Source organism: Nicotiana tabacum, chromosome 19, assembly GCF_000715075.1.
Source record: "Nicotiana tabacum cultivar K326 chromosome 19, ASM71507v2, whole genome shotgun sequence".
Lineage (NCBI taxonomy): Eukaryota > Viridiplantae > Streptophyta > Magnoliopsida > Solanales > Solanaceae > Nicotiana > Nicotiana tabacum.
Window position 1 is genome coordinate 33983469 of NC_134098.1, and position 27907 is coordinate 34011375.

Below are 27907 nucleotides of genomic sequence, written 5' to 3' on the forward strand. Positions count from 1 at the left end.
TATGTATTATGACTTGCGTGTATTATTGGTTTCAGTTTTCGTATTTAAAAATTGACACTATTTCCAAATATTGAAACCAACATATCTCCTTCATTATAAGGTCAAATGGAGTGATTCAAAAGCCTAACTTGATTGAAATTTCACGAGAAATCCATTGGACGCATGAAAAGTGAGTTGTGGGATAGTATGCACAAGAAATGAGACAAAACGGCTTGGGATATTTGGCTATTAATGTTGTTGGAGTTTTTCTCTCATCTTGAAAGTTTGTGATTGGGAGAATTCAAGGATGTTCTTCAAGATTCTTCCATGGGTTAAGGTCTAAACCCTAACCTAAGTGTTTTTCTTCGATTCATTACCTTGGTTTAAGCTTTAATCCATGATTTTAATTGAAACCCCATTTAATTCTTTAAATCAAGACCTAGGGTTATGTCCTAAATTTTAAAAATTGAAAATGAGTTAGAGGCGCTTATTTCCCAATTTCTTTTAGGGTTTTGCTCTCTTATATTCGGAGAACAACATACTCCATTTTGCCGAGTTTTGGAGGTGTATTTCGGGAGATATGGGACCTAACAAGTGGGGATTGGACTCTTGGGTTATGAACACCCAAGAACGATGTTTTGAAGAATTGGTTGAGCTATCAGACTCCGATTGAGTCGATTTTCATTCATGTGCGCTTGTATTACTTCGGGCATCGCTCGGGTGAGCTTGGATTCGGATTCCAAGGCGTGCCCGGCATTGACTTTTGTTGACGTTTTGCGAAAAATGTAAAGATAATAGCTTTATTTATTGTAATTGGTTTCTCTTACATTGTTTGATATTATTAAGTCATTTTCTGTTAGTTGTGAGCCGTGTGAAGGTGAATTTTAAGGGAAAAGCTATTTTCGAGTGTTGAATTGGCCTAGTTGAGGTAAGTATCTTGCCTAACTTTGTGTGGGGGAGACTCCCCCTTTGGAATTGATATTGATTAATTCATTTGTGCTATGTGAAAGCCGTGCACGAAAGGTGACGAGTGGGTACACGAGTTGTATGTGGTATTTCACCGGTTTAGGCTACTTATACTATTTCCATGCTTTAATTGAAATGGCATATCATGTTCTAAATTCTCATAGTCAATCTATTCGTACTTATATTAGTCTATCCTTGCATGCCTTAAATGATTTCGTTAATACTTGTTCTACATCCTAATTGAAAAATTACTCTCATGGCTTAGTTGAACTTGTTGCCTCTATTATTGTTACATGTTATCTCTCTCATTGTTGATTATCATTATTTAAAGTCATTTTTCTTGTTATATCTGTCATTGTTGATTATCATTATTTGGATTTATTGTTCATGTTATCCCATTATTGATTTCCATTATTTGAAGTCATTGCTACACATTTTCTCTTCCATTGTGAGTTATTCTTATTCAACATCGTGGTTATACATTGTCTCTCATTGTTAGCTAATTGTGTTGAAGTTGTGAAAGCCATTATCACGTTGAGGCAAAATTGTTATTGTTGAAACATCTTCCTTGTTGAGCATTTTACATTCATTGGTGGTATTGATATTCTTGTACCCGTTGTGGTGGAGCCGTAGACTATTGTTGTGGAAACATTAATATTGTTTATTGTTGGCAAATTGCGATATATGGGCACTTATGGTGCGAGTTGTTATTATAATGTGATAGTGACATGCATGCGGCGGTATAAGGTTTGGGGTCAATGTGAATGCGGCGATATAAGGTGGGACTTATGTGCGTGTTTCTTGTAGGGGAACTATGTGAAGCCACGCGACGTCATAAGGTGGGCTAAAGTGTGTGTAGCTAATTCAGAAACACTATTTTCAAAACCTATTTCAAATGTAAGGCTCACGCGGTTATATAAGAAAATATTGTGATTGAATTTGTGAAATGTGAATACGAGGCGGTACCTCGGTTTTGATTTTTATTTACATTCCATGTTGGAACAACTTGTTGATTTGAATAGTCGTTGTTCTTCCTTTAATCATTCATCTACATTTTGATTGTATTTTGTTATTTGTTGTTGTCTTGGTGTTGGAACGATTGTGGTTTCTTGTGTGAGTCATGCATTTTTCGTGATTTGTTGTGTTGCTTTAATATGCCAATTTGTGCCTCCATTATATCTTGATAAATTGATTGTCAATATGAATTTAATTGCGTGGAGTCACTATATCATATTCTGTTGAGTTGTTGGTAACATAATGGTTTAAATAAAAGAATTATTAACATGTTTTATTCTATGTGCCTTTTATGATAGAACTCGTTATCTCACTTGGTGCCTTATTATTCTAAATGGTTATCGCACTTTCCCTATAATTGGGTTATCAAATTATACTCATCGTCCTGTTATATGTTTACCTTATTTAAATTGTTATCATGTTTTTCTTTAACAAAATCTATATTAAATTCGTTAATTTAACTTATGATTTTCTTTGTTTAAAAATGATATTTTACTCAATTTTATTGATTTCTGAACTAAACCTATCTGATACTCTATTACATATAAATGGTATATTATTTTACTTTACTTGATTTCTAAAATAAACTCATTATTTCATTTGACACCTTACTTTATTCAAGTTGTTATTATGTTTTATGGTTTTTAAATGTTTCTCTCGTTCATCTAAATTGATATTTGTCACGGTTGCAAAGTACATGGTAGCACGTGGGGTTTCCCGTGCGAAGGTGATTGTTAGTGTGGGCACGAGGTGCCATATGTGTATGATTTGGAAATTGTGGTTCATGACTTGTGGTTTATAAGGTGTGGTTCCTCGGGGTAATTCTTGTTGTATGTCCATGCGTGGAGAGCGATTTGATTATTTTAGTTGTAATCCTTTTTTTTCTTATTTTAGTTCATTTATATCTCATCGGGGTTGTGATTATGTTATTTGTTTATTACTCGTTTACTACTTGCTACCATTTGTGTTTCTATTGCTTCTTTATTAGTTGTAAATCAATAATCTTTCCGCAGTTGGTCTTACATTAATGTTCTTCCCATTATTAGCTTATGTATATCTTGAACATGTTTCTATGTATAGTGGGTGTCTTGACCTAGCCTCATCACTACTTTACCGAGGTTAGGCTTGATACTTACTGGGTACCGTTGTGGTGTACTCATGCTACGCTTTCACATATTTTTGTGCAGATACAAGTATTCTGATCGTGTTGTTGAGAGTTGCATCTGTGCGGCTGGAGACTTCAAAGTATACATGCTTGACGTTCACAGGTCTCGGAGTCACCATCTTACTTCATTATGCTACTGTTAAATTGTAATTCAAAACAGTATTGTGTTTAGAAATTCTAGTGTGTTTTAGTAGTGCTTATGACTCCGTACTACCGGTTTTGGGAATGTATAACTATTAACCGCTTGCGGATATGTTTGTCATTTAATATTTTATGATTAATGATTAAATAGTTTAATTCTTTTATTAAATCAGCGTGTGTTAGGCTTGCCTAGTATTAGAGACTAGGTGCCATCACGACATCCTATGGAGGGAAGTTGGGGTCGCGACAAGTTGGTATCTGAGATCTAGATTCATAGGTGCTACGAGTCATAAGCAAGTTTAGTAAAGTCTTGAGGATCTGTACTTATCTTCGAGAGGCTGCGAAACTATTAGGAAACACTCCTTTCATTCCTTATCATGCGACATTGATTCATCTTGAAGCATATATCTTATATCCCTTTACATCCACTCGTATATGATGTTGCATGCTCAGTATCATCTATGCTCCTACGGTTTGTAATGCCGCGCATGGGCTATGAGGGTGCCATAAATTCTCGATCATTATCTCGAGGTATTGTCCAGACTAAGGACGTATACATGGTGGTAGATCTTTAGTTGTTCAAGTTTGGTATGCAACTAGTTCGTGTATCTGATTGGTGTTGTAAGAGCTTATGAAGGTTGGTAATGTGGATCATCGGATGTTTTGCCCTATGATTCCGCGCCAAATGAGGGAGTCTATTATCGATGATTAGATACATGGGAAAGTAGCATATCAGTCTTGGGTCTGAGGGGTTCCCCGAAATTGTACATGACTAAGATCTGAGATTTTCATGGCATGGTGCTGGAATTTATAGTATATTTTATCATTGCTAAATCTACATTACAGTATCAGAGAGGTCAGAGAAACATCATTAGACTCACAAAAGGTCTCTTTAGAGTGGGTATATCAGTTGTAGCATTGTTGGGTGCTCCAGAGGAAATACAACGATTTATGGGTTTTCAAACGACATACTTCGTGCTAGGGTCTTTTGCGACGAGCTTTGACTTAGGATCATTGTGTACCAATAAGAGAAAGTGTCGATATGAAGACAAGTCAAGGAGGATTAGAAGAAATGGGTCAGCTCGATGGTGTTGGGGTAGCATAGCAACAAAGGTAACTGCTCTTTTGGTGTGGTAATGCTTCATCAGCGTTCTGTGGAAATATTCTTAGGTTTGATGGCTTGCGTGACTTGGTTAAATTGGGGAAGTTTAGTTCTGATGAATTGGTGATGTGCAGACTAGCCTCGAAGAGTTCTTGATAGTGTCGACCACAGCTTGAGCTAGATGTCTGCTACCGTCATAAGGAACGTGTTGTGTGTTATGATTTTCGACTGGATGAGGTCACGATTTCTATATAGAATGGACGATTTCATATGTTTAGAAGAATGCTGGCATCATTTGATACCACCTAAGAAGGGTACGCACTGCAGAAGGCAAGATGTGTTTTAACTGGCGGATGCCTGACTGGTATTATGGTAATCGCCTGGTTGATCGATTATTGATGTCCAGATTTTGGTTTGTGGCACGAAAGAATTATATAAGTACTTCTCGTAGACTAACCGTGTGTCAGGAATGTGTAATTTCTTTGAGTAGTGCAGTTGGTATCGGATATAGAGATTCCAGTATTCTAGGGATTTGAAGACCAACAGGATTCTCGAGGCAGATTGTTCCATGGTTTAGAACTGTGAAGGTATGTTAAGAGGTTGGAAACTCATGGTATGTACTATACATATGTTATTGTGGGCTTTTTGAAGGCTATCTACCTACTTCGGAAGGATCATAATTGATTTGAAGGCTACTAGTAGGTCTAATAAGAATGTATATTCTACATCAGGTTAGATTTATCTACTCAACACGGTTATTGTGGAGAGGTATTTTATCGGATAGAGTTGATCTTATTCGTGTTCTGATATGTTCCATGTGTTACTCTCCTATGCTACGGTGAATTGTGAGACTGTTGACTATTTGAACACATGATGCGATATTGTTTGGGCTTTGTAGCAAAATTCGAGCTAGATTGCTCTTGAGGTGTTGAATGATTGATTGTGCCTTGGTTATGGTCTTCCTGTTTTTGGTATATTGTGATATCCATATCTCCATGGTTATGGTCACGCGCTTCTTATGTTTGTTATTGATATGCTTATGGTTGTTCATTGTGAGTATCATGGATCGAAGTATTCCAGGTGGACCAGTGTCGGATTTGGTCATGCATCGCAACCGTGTTATGCTAGGATATGATTCTTTGTCCTTATTTCGTGTGTTATGTTTCCCCGTGTGTGGTAGATTGATAGCATTTCGCTTCGTGCTGGTATCTGTCGAGCTAGCGGGATGATTTGTTTTTTTCCATTCCCTTTCCATCATTGGATATATTTGAGTTATTGTTTGTTGGTGCACGGATTGCATGGTATATGGCTCTAAGTAGGATTTTTAAGGTATGTTTACAAGAATTGTGTCAATAGTCAGCTTAGATTTTGCTATGGTTCTTATCGAGCAAAGGAGCACCACAACTTTTTAATCTGATGGGTGGTTATGAGTTTTTGTATGTTTATTTCATCATTGGCAGTGCACGAAGGTTCAGGACAAGGTTTTTGTTGATATGAGGTTTATTATCGATGTCGGGTTGGTTATCGAGCAGCTATTGCAGTCGGAAGTTTGTGCTATGAGTATTTGAGTTATGTGATATATCGTGTGAGTGTGTCTTGAGATATGGTTATTGGTTGATACAGCTTGTTCCAAGTAATACAGTGCATAGATGCAAGAATCAGGTCATATAATGAGTTCTGAATGTTGGGGATTTGGGTTTTAAGGTTTATGGACAAAGGTTGTAGTGCGGATCCTCTGTTAGGTGATGTTGTTGGACTTGTATAGATTCAGGTGACGTGGGATCACCCATGGTTATGTGTATGGTGAGGGTATATGGTGATTTGAATGCTTTGGAACGACTTTTGGCACGTTCGAGGATGAACGCATGTTTAAGTGGGGGAGAATTTAACGACCCGACCGGTCCTTTTGAGCTTTAGCAATCCATTCGGTGGTTTGAGACTTTGAGTAGTTTCATATTATGTATTATGACTTGCGTGTATGGTTAGGTTTGGTTTTAAAGCCGTTCGGGATTGATTTGGAAGAACGATTCTCGTTTTAAAAGCTTTAAGTTGGAAAAGTTGTCCAAGGTTTGGCTTTTGGGTTAACGGACTTGGAATCGGATTTTAATTATTCCAATAAGTTTGTATGATGATTTTGGACATGTCAACAAAGTTTGGTTTAATTACGATGAGTTTTGGATAAGTTTAGGTTGTATGGGCATTGTTTCCGATTTCGACGTCGATTTGAGCATAAAGGTTACTATATTTAGCGAACGATCTTTGATTCATGTTTTGACTAAACCATTATATCCGTATCGTAATTTTGGAACCATTGCAACTGAAATCATCAAGTTTCGATATCGTATGAGATTTATCGTCATTTTACTAAGAACTGGGTTACGAGATATTTCAGATTAACTACGCAATTGCCATTGAATTCGTATTTAAAAATATGCACTATTTCAAAATATTGAAAGCAACATATCTCCTTCATTATAAGGTCAGATGGAGTGATTCAAAACCCTAACTTGACTGGAATTTCACGAGAAATCCATTAGAGGCATCAAAAGCGAGTTTCAGGATCGTTTGGTATAAGAGACGAGGCAGAACAATTGGGCATTTATAGCTATTAATGTTGTGTGATTTGTTCTCTCATCTTGAAAGTTTGCGATTGGGAGAATTCAAGGATGTTCTGCAAGTTTCTTTCATAGGGCAAGGTGTAAACCATAAACTAAGTATTTTCCTTTAATTTATTCCATTGGTTTAAGCTTTAATCCATGATTTTAATTGAAAACCCATTTAATTCTTTAAATCAAGACCTAGGGTTATGTCCTAAATTTTAAAAATTTAAAATGAGTTAGATGCGTTTATTTCCCAATTCCTTTTGGGTTTTTGTTCTCCTATATTAACAGAACATCATACTCGAATTAGGCGAGTTTTGGAGGAGTATTTTGGGAGACATGGGGCCCAACTAACGTGGATTGGGCTCTTGGGTTATGAACACCCAAGAGCGATATTTTCGCGAATTGGTTGAGCTATCGGACTCCAATTGAATCGATTTCATTTGTGTGAGCTTGTATTGGTTCGGGCTTCGCTCGGGTAAGCTTGGATTCGGAATCCAAGGCACGCTCGGTGTTGACTTTTGTTTACTTTTTAGGGAAAATGTAAAGATAATAGCTTCATTTATTGTAATGGGTTTTTCTTTCATTGTTTGATGTTATTAAATCATTTTTGCTTAGATTTGAGCCATGCGGATTCGAATTTTAAGGGAAAAGCTATTTTCGAGTGTTGAATTGGCCTAGTTGAAGTAAGTATATTGTCTAACTTTGTGTGGGGAAAACTAACCCTTAAGAATTGGTATTGATTGAATCATTTGTGCTATGTGTAAACCGTGCACACAAGGTGACGAGTGGGTACACGGGTTGTATGTGATATTTGATCGGTTTAGCCTACTTATACTATTTGTATGCTTTAATTGAAATTCCATATCATGTTCTAAATTCTCATAGTCAATCTATTCTTACCGGTGTTGGTCTATCCTTACACGCCTTAAACAATTTCATTAACACCTTTCTACATCCTAACTGATAGATTACTCTCATGCCTTAGTTGAACTTGTTGCTTCTATTATTGTTACATGTTATCTCTCTCATTGTTGATTATCATTAGTTAAAGTTATTTATCGTGTTATCTCTCCCATTGTTGATTAACATTATTTGGAGTTATTGTTCATCTTGTCCCTTCCCTTGTTGATTTCCATTATTATAGGATCGGTAAGGTGGCGTACAATCTTGAGCTACTACCTGAGATGTCATTAGTACACCCGGTGTTTCATGTGTCTATGTTGAAGAAAGTAGTCGGAGATCTGACACTCATTGTTCCGATTGAGACTATTGAAGTTAATGAAGAATTGACTTATGAAGAGATTCCAGTTTCAATTATTGATCGGCAAGTCCGAAAGTTAAGAAACAAATAAATTGCATCCGTGAAAGTACTATGGCGAAACCAACAGGGTGAAGAGGCTACTTGGGAGGCCGAGGAAGAAATGAAGAAAAATTATCCTTATTTGTTTGAATAGACATGTATTTATAAATTTGTGATCTATGAAAATTCTAAGAGTTGCTTTCTATGAATTAAGTATGATTTGTACATTTGATGTTAAGGGTGTTCCGTTCTGGTAATATAATTGATTGTGAGGCCACAGTTGGTGTTGTTTTGTGTTATGTTACATCGTTGGATTATTTTTATATTGTTAGGATGTGTTTCTGGGGTTCTCTGACAGGTGGATCGGCCTAGTTACAGGGGAAACTCTGAAATTTTGGAAATTTAGGGAGTTAGTCTAATTTGGAGTTGCTGGTGTGTGGTTTGAAAACTGAGTTACATAAGATGATAATAAGAGATTTTTACCCTCATTCGAGGATGAATGACCCTAAGTGGGGGAGAATGTAAGGCCCCATAAATTTTTGCAAAAGAAAAATAATATTTCGTGGTGCCGAATTGGTTTTACGTGTGTTGAGTATTATACAAATTTGGGTTGAACAATGCACCGGAAAGTAATATTTTGGGTTGAACAATGCACCAAAAAGTAAAGGAAACTTTTTGGCAGAAAAACGTATTTCTGCGGTCTATTATGCGACCGTAGAATCTCTATGCAGGCCGCATAATGGCCGCAGAAGTGAGGCAGGAGAGGGTCTGTCTGGAAGCAATTATGCGGTCGACTATGCGACCGCATAACTGTTATGCGGTGCAATATACGACCGTAGAACAGTTATGCGGGCCGTATAGTGACCGCAGACATAGACAAATTTTTGGTTGTTTTGGTCAGCAATTATGTGACCAATATGCGGTCCGCGTATTGATTATGCGATCGCAGAACCTGTTCCGAAGCTTAATTTTTGGGTTTTGATATTTCGTTAAATACACTCTTTGGGCCATTTTAGAGCTATATTCTAACATTTTAGAGTGAGAGAGAGTGCCCTAGAGTGAGAAGGTATTCTTCAATAATTGTTCTTAAATTCTTTCTCAAGTTTTGGAAAATTAAGAAGGGAAACTCACTAGGTCTTTATCCTAGAGGTGAGATTCTACACCCTAACCCCTAATTTCGAAATTTTCTCAAAATGGGTAATTAGCAAGATAATGTTTGGGCGTGAGAATTGTTTATTTTACATGCATGTGATATCAAGAGGTGTAGGAAGATTGTTGAACTAGGCATGCTAAAGATTGGGTTGTGGGATGATGGAATTCTCCATAAAAGGACCTTGAAACCTTATGCACACCTAGTGTTTGATAAAATGCTCAAATGAGCTAGAACCATGATCATCTTCCTAATTTTGGTTCAAGTTGTTATATCTCTAAAATAGATTGAAGTTGCTAAGAATTCTGGAACATTTAGAGTGTAAGGAAGCTCAAGTGAGGTATGTTGGCTAAACTCTTCTTCAAGAATTGGAATTCCCATTATCCTTGTAAGTGTCAGGATGTTGATTACAAATCGAGTATTCCGATAAGTTTTGTGATGAAGATATATGTTCAATTCGAGTTTCAAATGCTCTTATCATATAGCATTATAAATTGAGGATGTGTTCCAAACTATGGATTGTGTATCCACATGTTATAATTTCAAATCGTGATTTATGTGAAAGTTATTATGCCAAGTTGTGTAGAGATTGTGATTGTGATACACCACCACCTGCATATATTGGGGTAAGGGGCATGACCGCTTTGTGTAGGGATTATGGTAATGTGGGACTTCACCTCCACACGCATACATTGGGGTGAGGCGGCATAGCCGTTTTGTGTTGGTATTGGTATCGTTGATTCACCTCCACCCGCATACATTAGGGTGAGGCGGCATAGCCGGTTTGTGTTGATATTGGTATCATTGATACACCTCCACCCGCATACATTGGGGTGAGGTGGCATAGCCGCTTTGTGTAGGTTATTGGCACTGTTGTTATACATCCACGCGCATATATTGGGGTGAGGCGGTAGGGCCGCTTGAGTGGAGTTTTGGCATTGTACTTACACCTCCACCTGCATACATCGGATGAGGCGGCAGGGCCGCTTTGTGTGAAGATGGTTATAGAGGATCTCATCTTAAATCCTATAAATGTTGTTTGATAGCTTTTAATAAGCTTGCTATGGTTTAAATGATTATCTATCTTATTCTATTGTCGCCCTGATTCATCATATTCATATTGTATTTCTAAATTCTTAAATTGGTGTTTGGTTTTCATACTAGTACTATTCGACAGTACTAACGTTCCTTTTACCGGGGGCGCTGCATCATTAAATAGATGCAAGTGGTTCCACAGCAGGAGATATTGATAAGTGATAGCAGTACACCTTCTTCCCAGCTGACTTGGTGAGCCCCACTCCATCCCGAGGTTATGTATCTTAGAAGGAAATCTAACAGGCTTGCTCGGTCGGGATCACTCGGTTGAGCGCCGGTCGTGCTCCTCCGTTTTGGGGCATGACAAACTTGCTATCAGAGCCTAAGGTTTTAAAGTGTCCTAGGATGTCTCGGCGCCGTGTCTAGTAGAGTCCTTATTATCGGTGTGTTGTCGACCACATCTATAATTAGGATGCTACATGGGCATTTAGGAATAATACCCTTCTTTCATGTTCTTGATCATGCGATAAAGTTGGTTGTAAGATTGTTCCTCCTTTAACTCCTGAGTTGCTCTAATTTTCAGTACATGGCACCTAAGAAGAAGGCAAAAACTAGCCAAAGGGCCAATGTCACCCCAGGAGTAACAGTTGATCCTATAATTGATGATGCGGGTGAGCACCCGAGGAATGAGAATATTCCTCCAGTTACTACACTTCATGACTCTACTACAGCTGATCAGACTGCACCTGTCCCAACACCTACAGAATGTGCAATGGTTCCTCCAACTGATATATCAGTTCCACCTCCAGCTCTAGCTTTCAATTCTGGTGTGTCTGATGTTAATATTAGGGAAGCCATAAAAATGTTGGGCCTACTTCTTCTAGTCATCCAGGGGAACCTGCTAGTTCCAGGGTGAATAAGTTTCTTCAGTTAGATCCTCTAGTGTTTACGGGTGCTGATCCCGAGGAATACTCCCAGGACTTTATTGATGAGATGCACAAAACTCTCCGGGTTATGCATGCTACAAAGACCGAGGTAGTATAGTTGTCCTCCTACCGCCTGAAAGGGGTGGCCTATTCTTGGTTTGAGTTGTGGGAGAACTCCCGTGAGAAGGGAAGCCCTCCGGCAAGGTGGGGTGAATTCACAAATGCCTTTATGGATCATTTCTTGCCTGCTGAAACTAAGGCAACTCATATCGCAGAATTTGAAAGCCTGAATCAGGGTAGTATGAATGTGTGGGAGTACCATATGGAGTTTGCGCGCCTGTCCAAGTATGTTATTTACATGTTGCCCACTATGGAGGCTAGAGTGCGCCGGTTTGTTCAGGGCCTTAGCCCCTTGGGTATTAATGAGGCCGCTAGAACTGCCTTGAATTCCGATATGAACAATGGTAAGATGGTGGCATTTGATCAAGCCACATAGACCCACAAATTGAAGATTGGAATGGAGCATCAGAGTAGCAATAAGGCCCGGTCCGCAGGTAACTTTGGTGGTTCTTCCGGTGGTGGTGGTGGTGGTATGTTGGTATTTAGGGGAGGGTCATCAGGACCATCCCAATCATTCGCCCAGTCTTCAATACATGCACAGTCATCTGGACACAGTCAGGGCAACAGGGTACCCCACCAGCAGGGTCGGCCCGACAAAAGGTTTCAGTAGCGGAGGCTCCCATGCCCTAAGTGTGGGAAGATGCATTTTGGGGCCTGCTTCATGGACCTACCTATATGTTATGGGTGCGGTGTGAGGGATCACATTCAGAGGGATTGCTGCTCGTCCTATCGAAAACACCTCCAGCTCGAGGCACCCCAGCGCCCACAGGGCGTGGTGCAGCTAGGGGTGATGCACAGAATTCGGGAGGACCGAGTAGATTTTATGCTATGCGGAGACGTAGAAAATCAGAGGCTTCTCCAAATATTGTCACAGGTATATTGACTATACAATCTCATGATTTACATGCTCTTATTGATCATGGTTCCACTTTGTCATATGTCACACGTTATGTTGCTACGCAATTTGGGATAGAACCAGAACAGCTTTGTGGGTCGTTCTTTGTATCTACTCAGCTTGGTGAGTCTATTTTGGCCGCACAGGTTTACAGGGATTGTGTTGTCACGTTGCAATGTCGAGACACCGTGGCCGATCTTGTTGAATTGAGAATTGTCAATTTTGATGTGATAATGGGGATGAATTGGCTTTATTCATGTTTTGCCAAGCTTGATTGCCGAACCAGAACTGTTAGGTTCGAATTTCCAAATGAGCCAGTTATTGAGTGGAAGGGTGATGATGTAGTGCCGAAGGGTAGGTGTATTTCTTACCTTAAGGCCACGAAAATGATCAACAAGGGTATATTTACCATTTGGTCCGGGTTATCGACATCGATGCTGAGGCATCTACGCTTGAGTATGTGCCTGTTGTGAATGAATTTTCGGGAGTCTTTCCAGATGAACTCCCTGGGATCCCACCAGACAGGGAGATTGATTTTGGGATTGATGTGATGCCAGACACACATGCTATATCTATTTCACCTTATATAATGGCACCGGCAGAATTGAAAGAGCTAAAGGAACAATTGAGAGATATGTTAGAAAAGGATTTTATCCAGCCAAGTGTGTCGCCTTGGAGTGCACCAGTCCTTTTTGTAAGAAAGAAAGATGGGTCACTTAGAATGTGTATTGACTATCGGCAGCTTAATAAGGTCACAATCAAGAATAAGTACCCACTGCCAAGGATAGATGACTTGTTTGATCAATTGCCAGGTGCCAGGTACTTCTCCAAGATTGATTTAAGATCCAAGTATCACCAATTGAAGATCAGGGAACAGGATAATCCGAAAACAACTTTAAGGACCCGATATGGGCATTTTGAGTTTCTAGTTATGTCTTTTGGGCTAACAAATGCCCCTGCAGCCTTCATGTATCTTATGCATCGATTTTTAAGCCATTCCTTGACTATTTTGTGATAGTATTTATTGACGATATTCTTGTATATTCACGAAGTCGAGAAGAACATGTCGATCATCTCAGGGTAGTTCTGCAAACCCTACATCAACACCAACTATACGCAAAGTTTTCAAAGTGTGAATTTTGGCTTAAATCGGTCATATTCTTGGGTCATGTAGTCTCTAGTGAGGGAATTAAGGTTGATCTTCAAAAAATTTCAGTTGTGAATAATTGGCCGAGGCCTACAACTCCAACAGAGATTCGCAGTTTCTTAGGCTTAGCTGGATATTATAGGAAGTTTGTGGAGGGGTTTTATACTCTTGCCTCCCCATTGACTAAATTGACGCAGAATGCAATTAAGTTCCAATGGTCAGATGCTTGTGAAAAGAGTTTCCAGGAGTTGAAAGCAAGATTGACTACAGCACCGGTGTTGACTCTACCAGAGGGTATAAATGGATTTGTGTTATATTGTGATGCTTCAAGAATCGGGCTTGGATATGTATTAATGCAACATGGCAAGGTTATAGCTTATGCTTCTAGGCAATTCAAGAATCACAAAAAGAACTATCCAACATATGATTTAGAAATTGCGGCAGTGGTATTTGTATTGAATATTTGGCATCATTATTTATATGGGGTTCATGTTGATATATTCATGGACCGTAAGAGCCTTCGATATATTTTCAAGCAGAAGGAATTGAATCTGAGGTAGAGAAGATGGCTTGAGTTACTCAAGGACTACAACATTGATATTTTATATCATCCGGGAAAGGCCAATGTTGTGGCAGATGCTCTTAGCCGGAAATCTATGGGTAGTTTGGCCCACTTGGGGGCATATCAAAGGCCATTGGCCAAGGAAGTTCACCGATTGGCTAGTTTGGGAGTTCGTCTTGCGGACTCTAGTGAAAGAGGGGTGATTGTGCAAAATAGGGCTGAATCATTGCTTGTTGTGGAAGTCAAAGAGAAGCAATACAACGATCCATTGTTGGTACAATTGAAAGAGAGGATTCATAAACATAAGACCGTGGCCTTTTCTCTTGGCATGGATGATGGTACACTAATGTACCAAGGGCGACTATGTGGTCCAAATGTGGATGGTCTCCGGGAAAGAATTTTGACTGAAGCTCACACTTCTAGGTATTCCGTGCATCTGGGTCCTACGAAAATGTATCATGATCTGAAGGAAGTCTATTGGTGGAACGATATGAAGAGGAATGTACCGGAGTTTGTGGCGAATTGTCGAAATTATCAGCAAGTGAAGGCCGAACACCAACGGCCCGGTGGGTTGGCACAGAACATAGAAATTCCAATGTGGAAGTGAGAAATGATTAATATTTACTTTGTGGTAGGATTATCTCACACTCCTCATAAGTTTGACTCGATTTGGGTGATTGTGGATCGACTCATGAAATCAGCACACTTCTTGCCGGTTAAGGCTACCGATACAACGGAACAATACGCTCAGTTGTATATTAAAAAAAATAGTCAGGTTGCATGGCACCCCAGTTTCCATCATTTCTGATCGGGGAGCACAATTCACTGCTAATTTTTGGAAGAAATTTCAGCAAGGTTTGGGTACTCAGGTGAATCTTAGTACAACCTTTCACCCACAGACTGATGGGCAGGCAGAGTGGACTATTCAAATGCTTGAGGATATGTTGTGCGCTTGTGTTCTAGACTTCAAAGGTAGCTGGGATGATCATTTACCACTCATAGAATTTGCATACTACAATAGCTATCACACTAGCATTTAGATGTATCCGTTCGCGACTTTATAAGATAGGATATGTAGATCTCCCATTTGGTGGTTCGAAATTGGGGAAGCAGAAATGATAGGGCTAGACCTTATGTAACAGGCTATGGAAAAAGTTAAAATTATTAAGGAGCGGTTGAAGAGTGCTCAGAGTCGTCAAAAATCCTATTCGGATGTTCTTCGTAGGGATTTGGAGTTGAAAGAAGGTGATTGGGTATTCGTGAAAGTTTCCCCCATGAAAGGCATAATGCGATTTGGTATGAAAGGGAAATTGAGTCCGAGGTATGTCGGACCGTACAAAATCATTCATAGGATCGGTGAGGTGGCGTACAAGGTTGAGCTACCACCTGAGATGTCATTAGTACACCCAGTGTTTCATGTGTCTATGTTGAAGAAAGTAGTTGGAGATCCGACACTCATTGTTCCAGTTGAGACTATTGAGGTAAGTGAAAAATTGACTTACGAAAAGATTCTGGTTTCTATTATTGATCGACAAGTCCAAAAGTTGAGAAACAAATAAATTGCAACCGTGAAAGTACTATGGCGAAACCAACAGGGTGAAGAGGCTACTCAATTTTATTGATTTCCGAACTAAACCCGTCCGATACTCTATTTCGTATAAATGGTATATTATTTTTTACTTGATTTATAAAATAAACTCATTATTTCATTTGACACCTTACTTTATTCAAGATTGTTATTATGTTTTATGATATTTAAATGTATCTCTCGTTCATCTAAATTGATATTTGTCACTGTTGCAAAGTACATGGTAGTACGTGGGGTTTGTCGTGCAAAAGTGATTGTTATTGTGGGCACGAGGTGCCATATGTGTAATATTTGGAAATTGTGGTTCATGACTTATGGTTTATGAGGTGTGGTGCCTCGGGGTAATTCTTGTTGTAAGTCTATGCGTTGGGAGGGATTTGATTATTTGAGTTGTCATCCTTTTTTTCCCCTCATTTGAGTTCATTTGCATCTCATCGGTGTTCCGATTATGTTGTTTCTTTATTACTCGTTTACTACCTACTGCCATTTGTGCTTCTATTACTTCATTGTTGGTTGTAGATCAATAATATATCCGTCGTTTGTCTTACATTAATGTTCTTCCCATTGTTAGCTTATGTATATCTTGAACAGGTTTCTATGTCTAGTGGGTGTCATGACCTGGCCTCGTCACTACTCGACTGAGGTTAGGCTTGATACTTACTGGGTACCGTTGTGGTGTACTCATGCTACACTTCTGCACATACTTGTGCAGATCCAAGTATTTTGATCGTGTTGTTGATAGTTGCGCCTGCACGACGGGAGACTTCAAGGTATGCCAGCTTGACGTTCGCAGGCCTCGGAGTCACCATCTTACTTTATTATGGTACTATTAAATTCTATTTCAAAACACAATACTGTTTTGAAATTCTAGTGTGTTTTAACAGTGCTTATTACTCCGTACTACCGATTTTGGGAAATGTATAACTATTTGCCGCTTGCAGATATGTGTCATTTAATAGATTATGATTGATGATTAAATAGTTTAAATCTTTTATTAAATCAGCAAGTGTTAGGCTTACCTAGTATTAGAGACTAGGTGTCATCACAACGTCCTACGGAGGGAAGTTGGGGTCGTGAAAATAACAATAACTTCAATTAAGGATAATCAATTACGGAAGAGATAACATGGCAATAAAAGAGGAAACAACTTCAATTAAGGCATATAAGAGTATATTTGCCAACAAAGCGTAGAACATGAACCAATCAACTTCAAAAAAGACATGTAAGGGTAAATTTAGCAATGAAGCATATAACATTGTAAGACAACTTCATTTTAATGCACATGAGAACCTAAGAGACTAAATGTAAGGCCCCATAAATTTTTGCAAAAGAAAAATAATGTTTCGTGGTGCCGAATTGGTTTTGAACAATGCACTGGAAAGTAAAGGAAACTTATTAGTAGAAAAACGCACTTCTGCGGTCCAGTATGCGACCGCATAATCACTCTGCGGGCCGCATAATGGCCGCAGAAGTGAGGAAATAGAGGGTCAGTCTGGAAACAATTATGCGGTCGACTATGCGACCGCATAATTATTTTACGGTACATTATGCGACCGCTGAACAGTTATGCAGGCCGCATAGTGACCGCAGACACAGATAGATTTTTGGTTGTTTTGGTCATTAATTATGCGACCGATATGCGGTCCGCATATTGATTATGCGATCGCAGAACCTGTTCCGGAGTTTCATTTTTGGGTTTTTAAAACCCGACCCTATTTCGTTAAATACACTCTTTGGGCCAATTTTAAGCTATAATCTGATATTTTAGAGTGAGAGAGAGTGCCTTAGAGTGAGAAGGTATTCTTCAATAATTGTTCTTCAATTCTTGATCATGTTTTGGAAGATTAAGAAGGGAAACTCACTAGGTCGTCATCCTAGAGGTAAGATTCTACACCCAAACCCCTAATATCAAAATTTTCTGAAAATGGGTAATTAGCAAGATAATTTTTGGGCATGAGAGTTGTTTATTTTACATGCATGTGATACCGAGAGGTGTAGGAAGAGTGTTGAACTAGGCATGGTAAATATTGGGATGTGGGATGATGGAATTCTCCATAAAAGGACCTTGAAACCTTATGAACACCTATTGTTTGATAAAATGCTCAAATGAGCTAGAACCGTGGTCATCTTCCTAATTTTGGTTCAACTTGTTATATTTCTAAAATAGATTGATGTTTCTAAGAATTCCGGAACATTTAGAATGTAAGGAAGCTCAAGTGAGGTATATTGTCTAAACTCTTCTTTAAGAATTGGAATTCCCATTATCCTTGTAAGTGCCAAGATGTTGATTACAAATTGAGTATTCCGATAAGTTTTGTGATGAAGATATATGTTCAATTTGAGTTTCAAATGCTCTTATCATATTGCATTATAAGTTGAGGATGTGTTCCAAATTATGGATTGTGTATCCACATGTTATAATTTCAAGTCGTGATTTATGTGAAAGTTATTATGCCAAGTTGTGTAGAGATTGTGATTGTGATATACCTCGACCCGCATATATTGGGGTGAGGAGGCATGATCGCTTTGTCTAGGGATTATGGAATGTGGGACTGCACCTCCACCCGCATACATTGGGGTGAGGCATCATAGTCGCTTTGTGTTGGTATTGGTATCATTGATTCACCTCCAAAAACATACATTGGGGTGAGGCGACATAGCCACTTTGTGCTAGTATTGGTATCGTTGATTCACATCCACCAGCATACATTGGGATGAGGCCGCATAGCCGCTTTGTATTGGTATTAGTATTGTTGATTCACTTCCACCCGCATACAGTGGGGTGAGGCGTCATAACCGCTTTGTGTTGGTATTGGTATCATTGATGCATTTTCACCCGCATACATTGGGGTGAGGCGGCATAGCCGCTTTGTGTAGGTTTTTGGTACTATGATTATACATCCACCCGCATATATTGGGGTGAGGCGGCAGGGCCGCTTGAGTATAGTTGTGGTATTGTACTTCCACCTCCAACTGCAAACATCGGGTGAGGCGGATGGGCCACTTTGTGTGACGATGGTTACAGAGGATCTCATCTTAAATCCTATATTTCTAAATTCATCATATTCATATTATATTTCTGCCCTAATTCATCATATTCATATTATATTTCTAAATTCTTAAATTAATTTTTGGTTTTCATATTAGTATTATTCGACGGTACTAACGTCCCTTTTGTCGGAGGTGCTGCATCTTTATATGGATGCAGGTGGTTCCACAACAGGAGATATTGATCAGTGATAGTAGTACACCTTCTTCCCAGCTGACTTGGTGAGCCCCACTTCATCCCGGTGTCATGTATCTTTGTTCTTTGTGTATTCTGTTTGAGGTATAGCCGGGGCCTTGTTGCCGGCATTATCATTGTACTCTTCTTTATCTATAGAGGCTCCGTAGACATAGTGTGGGTTGTGTATTGCTGCTCAGAAAGACAAACTATGTTATGTTATGGTTGTATTACTTTCCCCATTTGAGACTTTTAAAATGATGAAAATTATTGGTAATGAATTGGTATTGTAGACATGATCACATTTTTGTCTCATTAAGGAAAATATTATTATCTTAATTCGTGGATGAGTTTGCCTAGAAGGAAATCTAACAGGCTTTCTCGGTCGGGTTCACTCGGATGAGTGCCGGTCGCGCTCCTCGGTTTTGGGGCGTGACACTAAATCGGTAAAATTTCTACATATAAGCCGTGTACAAACTCGTCACCTCGTGTACACATCTTTCACATAGTTCAAATAGTTCAAACAAACTAATACCTACGGGGAGTTCCTGTCATGCCCCAACCTACGGGGAGCTCAAAGTACTAGTATGTATAGCTAAACACCATCTCAATAGAATGAATAATAATACAAAAGGAACAGTCAAGATTTCAATAAGAGCTTCAAATAATGTTAAAACATAATGTTAAGGATCACATAGCTTTTTAAGCCAATTCCCGCATTACTAGGTTTGATGGTTTTTAGTGCCAATATGCCACAATCCACAATACCATCGTGTTCTTACAAGGAGTCCGATCTCGGCCCGATCGGCTAAGCCATCTCATTTGAGACATCAACCATATTCACTATTTCATTCACAATAGCACCGTGTTATTACACAAAGTCCGATCTCTACCCGATCGGCTAAGCCATTTCATTTGAGACATCAACCATGTTCACAATTTCACTCACAATACCACTGTGTTATTACATGGAGTCCGACCTCGGCCCGATCAGCTAAGCCATCTCATTTGAGACATCAACCATTTCAATAGATCATCTTACTTCATATTTCTTTCCCATCTTTTTAGCACATTGGCACAAGTGGCTTTAATTATAAAGTCGTTCTTGGCACTTGGCCATATTTCATAATTCATGTTCTTTTCCACAATCAAAAATTATTATTATCATCAATAATAACACGATTTTCATTCAAGACTCTTGATTTCACATGTGAGCAATTTAGAATTCAAGGCACATAGAGGCTTTTCACACAATTTGGCATAACAGCCTTTAATCAAATTTGACTTGAAGTCTAGGCATATTAGTACATATTATAAGTCTTGAGCATTTTCTCAGATGACGAGAAAACATGATGAAAGCATGGGAATACATATTACACATATATTTGCAAAGCAAGCACATTCGGGATAGCAATTTCTAGGACGTTCAATTTGGGACTTACGTCGATTTCATGAATACCGTGGATTCAATTATAAGAAGAGGGGGTTTAGCCAACATACCTCAATTGAGCCTCTTAAAACTCTAAGATGTTCCGGAATATTAGCAACATCAATCTATTGTAGCAATATAGCAAAATTGAACCCAAAATTAGGAAAACGATCATAATTCTAGCTCACTTGAGCATTCTATCAAACACTATGTGTGTATTAAGGTTCCATGGCCCTTTTATGAAAGAATTCACCATCCCACACCCCATTCTTTTCTATATTTAACTCACAACCTCCCCACATACCTTAGGAACACATGCATGCAAGGTAAGCACTCCCATCCCCATGAATTACCTTACTAATGGCCTATTCTAGTTACATTTTGAAATTTAAGAGTTTGGGTGATAGAATCTTACCTCTTAGGAAGAAGACCTAGGTGCCTCTCTTGATAATCTTCAAGGTTTTACGTGAGAATTGAAGAGCAATTTGATGATAAAAATATAAGAAAACAAGTTCAAAATGGTCCAAGGTAGGTGTTATAACGAAATAGGGCCGGGTTTAAAAGCCCCAAAAAATGAAGCTCCGGAACAGGTTCTGCGGTCGCATATGCGACCATATAATGTTTATTTAGTCCGCGAAAAGTTGCCATGTGAACTGGGTTGGCCTGCTTCACTCCACGGCCGTTATGCGACCCGCAGACCTATTCTGCGGTCGCATTATGCGCTGCAAGACCTCCCATCGCAAAAGTCCAAGGGCGATCATGTGGCCAAAGTGCGTCCCGCGAAACGGTTATGCGGTCGCATAATTGGATGCAGAATTCACCTCAAAATTGACCAAAAAGGCTGCTTCACTCTACGACCATTCTGCGGCCCGTAGAGTGATTATGCGGTCGCATAATGAGCCGCAGAAATGCCTATTTCTGCAAAAATATTTCCTTCAGCTCCCCAGCTCAGTGTTCAATCCAAAAAGTTCGAACCGTGGCGAGCAAGCTCGCCGTGAAGAATTTCTATTACTATTAACCTCTACGCCTATTTTGGCATCACAGAAATCCCGGTTTTTAGGAAAAGTTTTACGGGGACTTATAGTTCCCCTACAAATTGTTAGGCCTCAGTCAATACTCTAAAAAAACTTTCCCCCTGCTAAAAAATAAATAACCAAAATCGACTCAAAAACATCAAATAATGCAAGAGAAATCAATTCCAATAATTAAAGCTATGACCTTTATACAATTCCTCAAAAGTCAATAAAAGTCTACCCCGGGCTCGCCCGGTCAAAACCCGAATCTAAGGGTGGATTTTGACTACCCATAACCCCACGAGTCCATATATGTGTTTTGTTTCATAATCCGAGTCCAAATCGACTTTGAAAACTCGCATTCTCATTTTTCAAAATATAGACGAAGTGTCCCAAATTTTTACTTTGAATGTCAAGATTTTGATGTTAAAACTCACATATAATCGTGTAAAATAGTTGGAAATTGAACAAAATCACTTACCGAATGATTGTAGATGAAAATCCCTCTTCAAAATCGCCTCCTACTGATTCTCGGGCTCAAGCCTGTGAAAATGAGACTAAAAATCATGTCTCAACTTTTTGTCCAGATGCAGGTGTCGCAAATTCGACCTGGGGTTCACAAATGCATACCCTGAAAAATCGAGGAAATAATCACAAAAGCGAAACCCATCCCATCTCTGCTTTCATCGCAAATATGATGAATAGTTCGCAATTGTGAACATGGGAAACTTTGCAAATGCGAACCAGCTAACCTTGACCACCCCATCGCAAATGCGATATATATCTCGCAAATGCAAGACTTGCAATACCTGATCACACCAACAATTTTCAAAACTCTTCCAAACATTCCAAAACGCGTCCGAAACTGACCCGAGCCCTCAGGGCTCTAAACCAAACAACAACAAAAGTCTAAAAATATAACATGAACTCGCTCGCATGATCAAATCATCAAAATAACATCGGAAACCATGAATCAGACCTCCAAAACACATGAAATCAACGTAAAACACAAGAACATCTAAAAACACAATCACGCGTCCGATTTCTATCAAGTCAACCCGGAATGACGCTAAACTTTGCAAACAAGTTCTGAATAATAAAACGGACCTATTCCAAGTCCCAAAACAAAACTCCTAACACCATAGCTATGAAGTTAACCTATGGTCAAATTTATCAAAATTCTAAGCCTTTAAATTGCTAACTTTCGGTAAAATAACACAAATCAACCTACGGACCTTCGAATTCGATTCCGGGTATACGCCCAAGTCCAAAATCACGATTCGAACCTATTGGAGCCATTAAAATACTGTTATGGAGTGATTTCTGCAAAAGTCAAACCTCAATCAATATCTTCAACTTAAGCTTCTAAAGTGAGAATCACTCATCCAAATTCATTCTGAATAATCCAAAAATCAAATTCAACAATGCACGCAAGTCATAATATACAATATGATGCCACTCAAGAGCTCAAACCACTTAACAAAATCTTAAAATTCAAAACGATCGGTCTGATCGTTACATTCATGCTATCTCTTTCATTGGTAAGATTATGTTATATACTAGAGTTTGAAGTTTTCATTTCATGGAAATACCTTTATCGTTGAGTTATTGAAGTTGTAGTTGTTGAAAGATAATAATAAGTTTGTGGTTGAAATTATTGGTTATTGGAATATCTTTTCTTGTTGAGTTATTTCCCGTTCATTTTGTTTTTATTTAGATTCTTGTACACATTGTGGTTAAGTCATTGGTTATGTGTTGTGGTGGCATTAATGGTATTATTGATTTTTACAATGTTGTGGCATATGGGCGCGTGTGGTGCAAGTTTATTATTTTGTTGTGGCATATGGGCTCGTGTGGTGCGATATAAGGTAGAATTTATACACGTGTTACTAGCAAGTGAATTACTTGAAGCCACGCAGTGAGATATAGGGGATAAAGGGCGTGAAGCTATTTCGGAAAAAAATATATGCAAGGCTCACGTGGCGATATAAGGAAGATTGTGATTGTGATTTGTGAAATGTGAATACGAGGTGTGGTGCATCGATGTGATTCTTGTTGTGCATGCTATATCTGAAAGGCTTGTTGATTTGAATGATTATTGTTTTGCTTCCTTACCTCATTCCATTTATATTTTGATTGTAATTGGTTACTTATTGTTTTTATTATAGGCAAACTCTTTGTAGTTAATTGTTGATTTTACTTCCGTTGTTAGCCTTGTATTGATAAATTGCTTTATTTTTATTTTGTTGCTCCAAAAAACACACGCAAGTATACGTGGTCGACAAGTAATAAAGAGATAAGTAGAGTATCATTTCCACAAGGACTTGTGATTAACTATCAACTAGATTAAACTCAAAAACTATTTAAGCGATTTTCTAAAGTGTGATTATTAACTATAACTAATATAGAGTCATAATCTAGGAGATCAAAGAAAACAAATGGGCAAGCTTAGATATGAATTCACGAAGAGAAAATATTCTAGAGGTATGCGTTAACTACAAATCCTGTTGAGTCTTCCACTTAAGTTTTCTAATTAATTTATATGGTTCATTGATTAACATGGTTAATGCTACTCGTAGTATTCTCCCAAAGTACTACTAGCCTATTCAAGCTAACTTAACGCCAATATTCCTATGGCATTAGAATTAACAAGAACGCATTAATAAGTCCCGCATAGAATCCAAGCAAGGCAATTAGGTATGTTCCTATCCTAACCGCAAATAAATTCCTGATACTCACGTTCAAGATCTTGCTCTACTTAATCTTATATGAAATCTTGAATTCCCTCTCCCTAGTTCAATCCAACATTCTTAGATAGTATTCACTTGGTGACCAAGCAATCAAATAATTAAGTACAAGATTGAATAATAAGAACAATTCAAGTTTCAAACTACAACATTCATGTAGCACCCCAAAACTCTAGAACCAATAAACTATGAGACTAAAGGAAGAGAAGAGAAGCAAAACTAGTTAGAAGCCTCCTTCAAGCATGGTATGTGTTGCCTCACGTGAATTTTCCTTCAAAGTATGTTAGATCTTTTAAAAATTAGGTTTCCTTTTATATGAGTTAGGATTGTGTAGGGCCGAAATGTAATGACCTGACCGGTCGTTTTGTGTATTTGCACCTAGTTTCCCCTTTTGATTCTTCACACATGTGTAATTTTGGCTTTATGACTTACGGGGTTAATTGGTTTCATTCCTGGAAGGTTTTGGGTTGATTTGGACCCTTTAGTTCCTGGTTTAGAAGCCTATGTTGGAAATATTGACTAAACTTTGACTTTTGTTAAAAAGACACTGGAACGTTGTTTTGATGGCTCGTATAGGTCCGTATCGTAATTTTAGACTTGCGTGTATGCCTAGAATCGAATTCGAAGGTCCGTAGGTTGACTTTTGATATCGAGTTTAGAATTTGGCTTTGGGACTTGGAATAGGCCCATTATGATATTTTGAACTTGTCTGCACAGTTTGGTATCATTTGGAGTTGATTTGATAGGATTCAGACGCTTGATAGCAATTCTAGAGGTTCTTGTACTTTTTCTTTTGAAATTCATGAATTTTGATGTCCGATTTGTAGTTTCAGATGTTATTTTTGTGCTTTGATCGTGCGAGCGAGTTTGTATGATATTTTTAGACTTGTATGGATGTTTGGTTTGGAGCCCCAAGGGCTTAGACGAGTTTCAGATGTGCTTCAGAATGGTTTTGAACTGAAAGCAGGATCACTGGTCTGATGGTGCTCTGATGTAGCAAGTACGAGCACCAGCATCGCAATTGTGAACATGGAAGGGGAGGCTCAGGTATTGCAATTGCGATACCAGGTTCGCATTTGCAAAGTTTAGACTTGGGGTAGGCTAATTCGCATTTGCGACTGTTTTCTCGCATGTGCGAGGAGGACAAACTTTGCATTTGCGAAGTCTGTGTCCCAACTGTGACATTTCCCTAGTGTGTCAGTAGCCACAATTGCGATGGTTTGCAATTGCAAACCCTATATCGCAATTGCGACATCAGCAACTAAACAAAATGGCTTGCGACATCTGCTCAGTCTGTCAGTAACTGCAATTGCGATGGTTCGCAATTGCACACCTTGTGTCGCAATTAGGACATCTGCAACTGAACAAAAGAACTAAGAGTCGAGATTTTATATCATATTCTCTCATTTTAGAACCCTAGACTCAATAGGAGGCAATGTGGAGAGGGAATTTTCTTCTAAAAATATTGGGTAAGTTATTCTAATCAATTTCCAACTATATTTCATGATTATATCTTAGATATTTAAAATCAAATTTATGAGAATCAAAGAGGAAAATTAGGGATTTTTGTCAAAGTTTTGAAAAATGAATATTTGAGTTTTGAGAGTCGATTTTGACTCGAATTTGAAAACAAAACACATATATGGACTCGTGGGTTATGGGTTGTCGGAATCTACCCTTGGACTCGAGTTTTGACCGGGCGAGCCTAGTGTTGACTTTTGTTGACTATTTAAGAATTGTGTCAATATCAAAGCTTTATTTATTGTAATTGGTTTCCCTTGCATAGTGTGATGATAATAAGTCATTTTGGTTAGATTTGAGCCGTGTGGTGTCGAATTTTTGGGAAAAATCTATATTCTAGGGTTGATTTGGCTTAGTTGAGTTAAGTATCTTGCCTAACGTTTTGTGGGGGAACTAGCCCCTAGGATTTGGGTTATTTGTGTTAATTGCACTATGTGAAAGACGTGTACACAAGGTGACGAGTGTGTACATAGGCTATATTTGGTGTATTGACCTGTTTACACTTTTAGACTTCTTCCATGCCTTTACTTGAATTTTTAAACATGTTACGTCTTTTATTGTTAAATTTACTCTCATAATCTCCAGTTGATGTTTTTAGAATTTGTTATAGCCTTTATTGTTGTAATTTCTCTTATATGCTTAATTGAAGTTGCTACTTTCCTTATTGTCTTGTTACCCTTTTTATTGTTGAAATACGTTTACTTGAAACTGTTATTTTTTGGAATATCTTCTTGTTGAGTTATTGGTATTGAAGTTGTGGAAGTCATTATCACATTGTGGTTGAAGTTGGTAATTGTTGAGATATCTTTCCTTGTTGAGCATTCCTTATTCATTTTGTTGTTATTGAGATTTTGTACACATTGTGATTGAGCCTTAGGCTATTTGTTGTGATAACATCAGTATTGTTTACTTTGGCAAGTGTTGTGCAATATGTGCACATATGGTGCGAGTTGACTATTGTATTGTGATATTGATACGCATGCGATGAGATAAGGTGGGAATTGATATGTGTGTTGCTAGTAAGGGAATTACTTGAAGCCATATAGTGAGATAAGGGGGCTAAAACGCGTGTAGCTATTTCGGGAAAATATTTTGAAAAATAAATGATTGTGATTGAAATTTGAAATGTGAATATGAGGCGGTACCTCACTTGTGATTCTTGTTGTACATTTCATGCTAAGAGAGGCTTGTTGGTTAAACAATTCTTGTTGTTTTGTTCATTATCTTACTTGTAATTGTCCGTGTTTGACTACTTATTGTCTCATCATGTGTTGACCACTTATTGCCTTTACCGCTTCAATATTTGTTTTTAGCCTACATTATAGAACTGTTTATCTGTTATTCATTCCCTCGCTTTCCATTATTAGACTATGCTATATTCTATTTAGTTTTTCTTATCCTAGTAGGTGTCTTGACCTGGCCTCATCACTACTATACCGAGGTTAGGCTTGATACATACTGGGTACCGTTTTGGTGTACTCATACTAAGCTTCTGCACTTTGTTGTGTAGATCTAGGTACATCTGCCCGTGCAGGACGCTAGTGATTCATTAGATTTTATCAGAGACTTCAAGGTACACCTGCTCAACGTTCGCAAGCCTCAAAGTCACCTTCTGCTTTTAGATGTTCTACTGTTTATTTCTTATTCCGAATCAGTACTATATTTCGGGACTATTAGTGTAGTCTTGCAGAGCTTATGACACGGTTTCACTAGGTTTTGGGGAGTTATTTTTGACAGTTGTACCGTTTGGATTCTGTTTTGATAGTTTAACAGTTTTAATTTGATGCTTAGTTTAATATTGCTACTATTTCTCAATGCATGTTAGGCTTACCTTGTCTTACAGACTAGGTGCTATCACTACATCCAAAGGTGGTAAATCAGTGTTGTGACAAGTTGGTATCAGAGCTCTAGGTTCATAGGTGCTACGAGTCATAAGCAAGTTTAGTAGAGTCTTGTAGATCAATGCAGAGACGTCGGTACTTATCTTCGAGAGGCTACAGAACAGTTAGGAAATCCACTTCTTTGACTCCTTATAGTGAAAAGTAGTTGACTTCAAAATCTGAATCTTTGTCTTTTTATTCTCTCATAGATTTTGAGTACACGCACTACTGGATCCGATTATCAGACACCTGCGCCCCGTACTAGAGCATTGCGAGGCCGGGGCTGGGGTGGAGCCCGAGGTGAGGCACGTGCTGCAGCCAGAGCACCTCCTCGAGCAGCAACTTAGGTGCCACCAGTAGCTCCAGTTGGGGGACAGACACCCAAGGCGCCTCTTACTGTC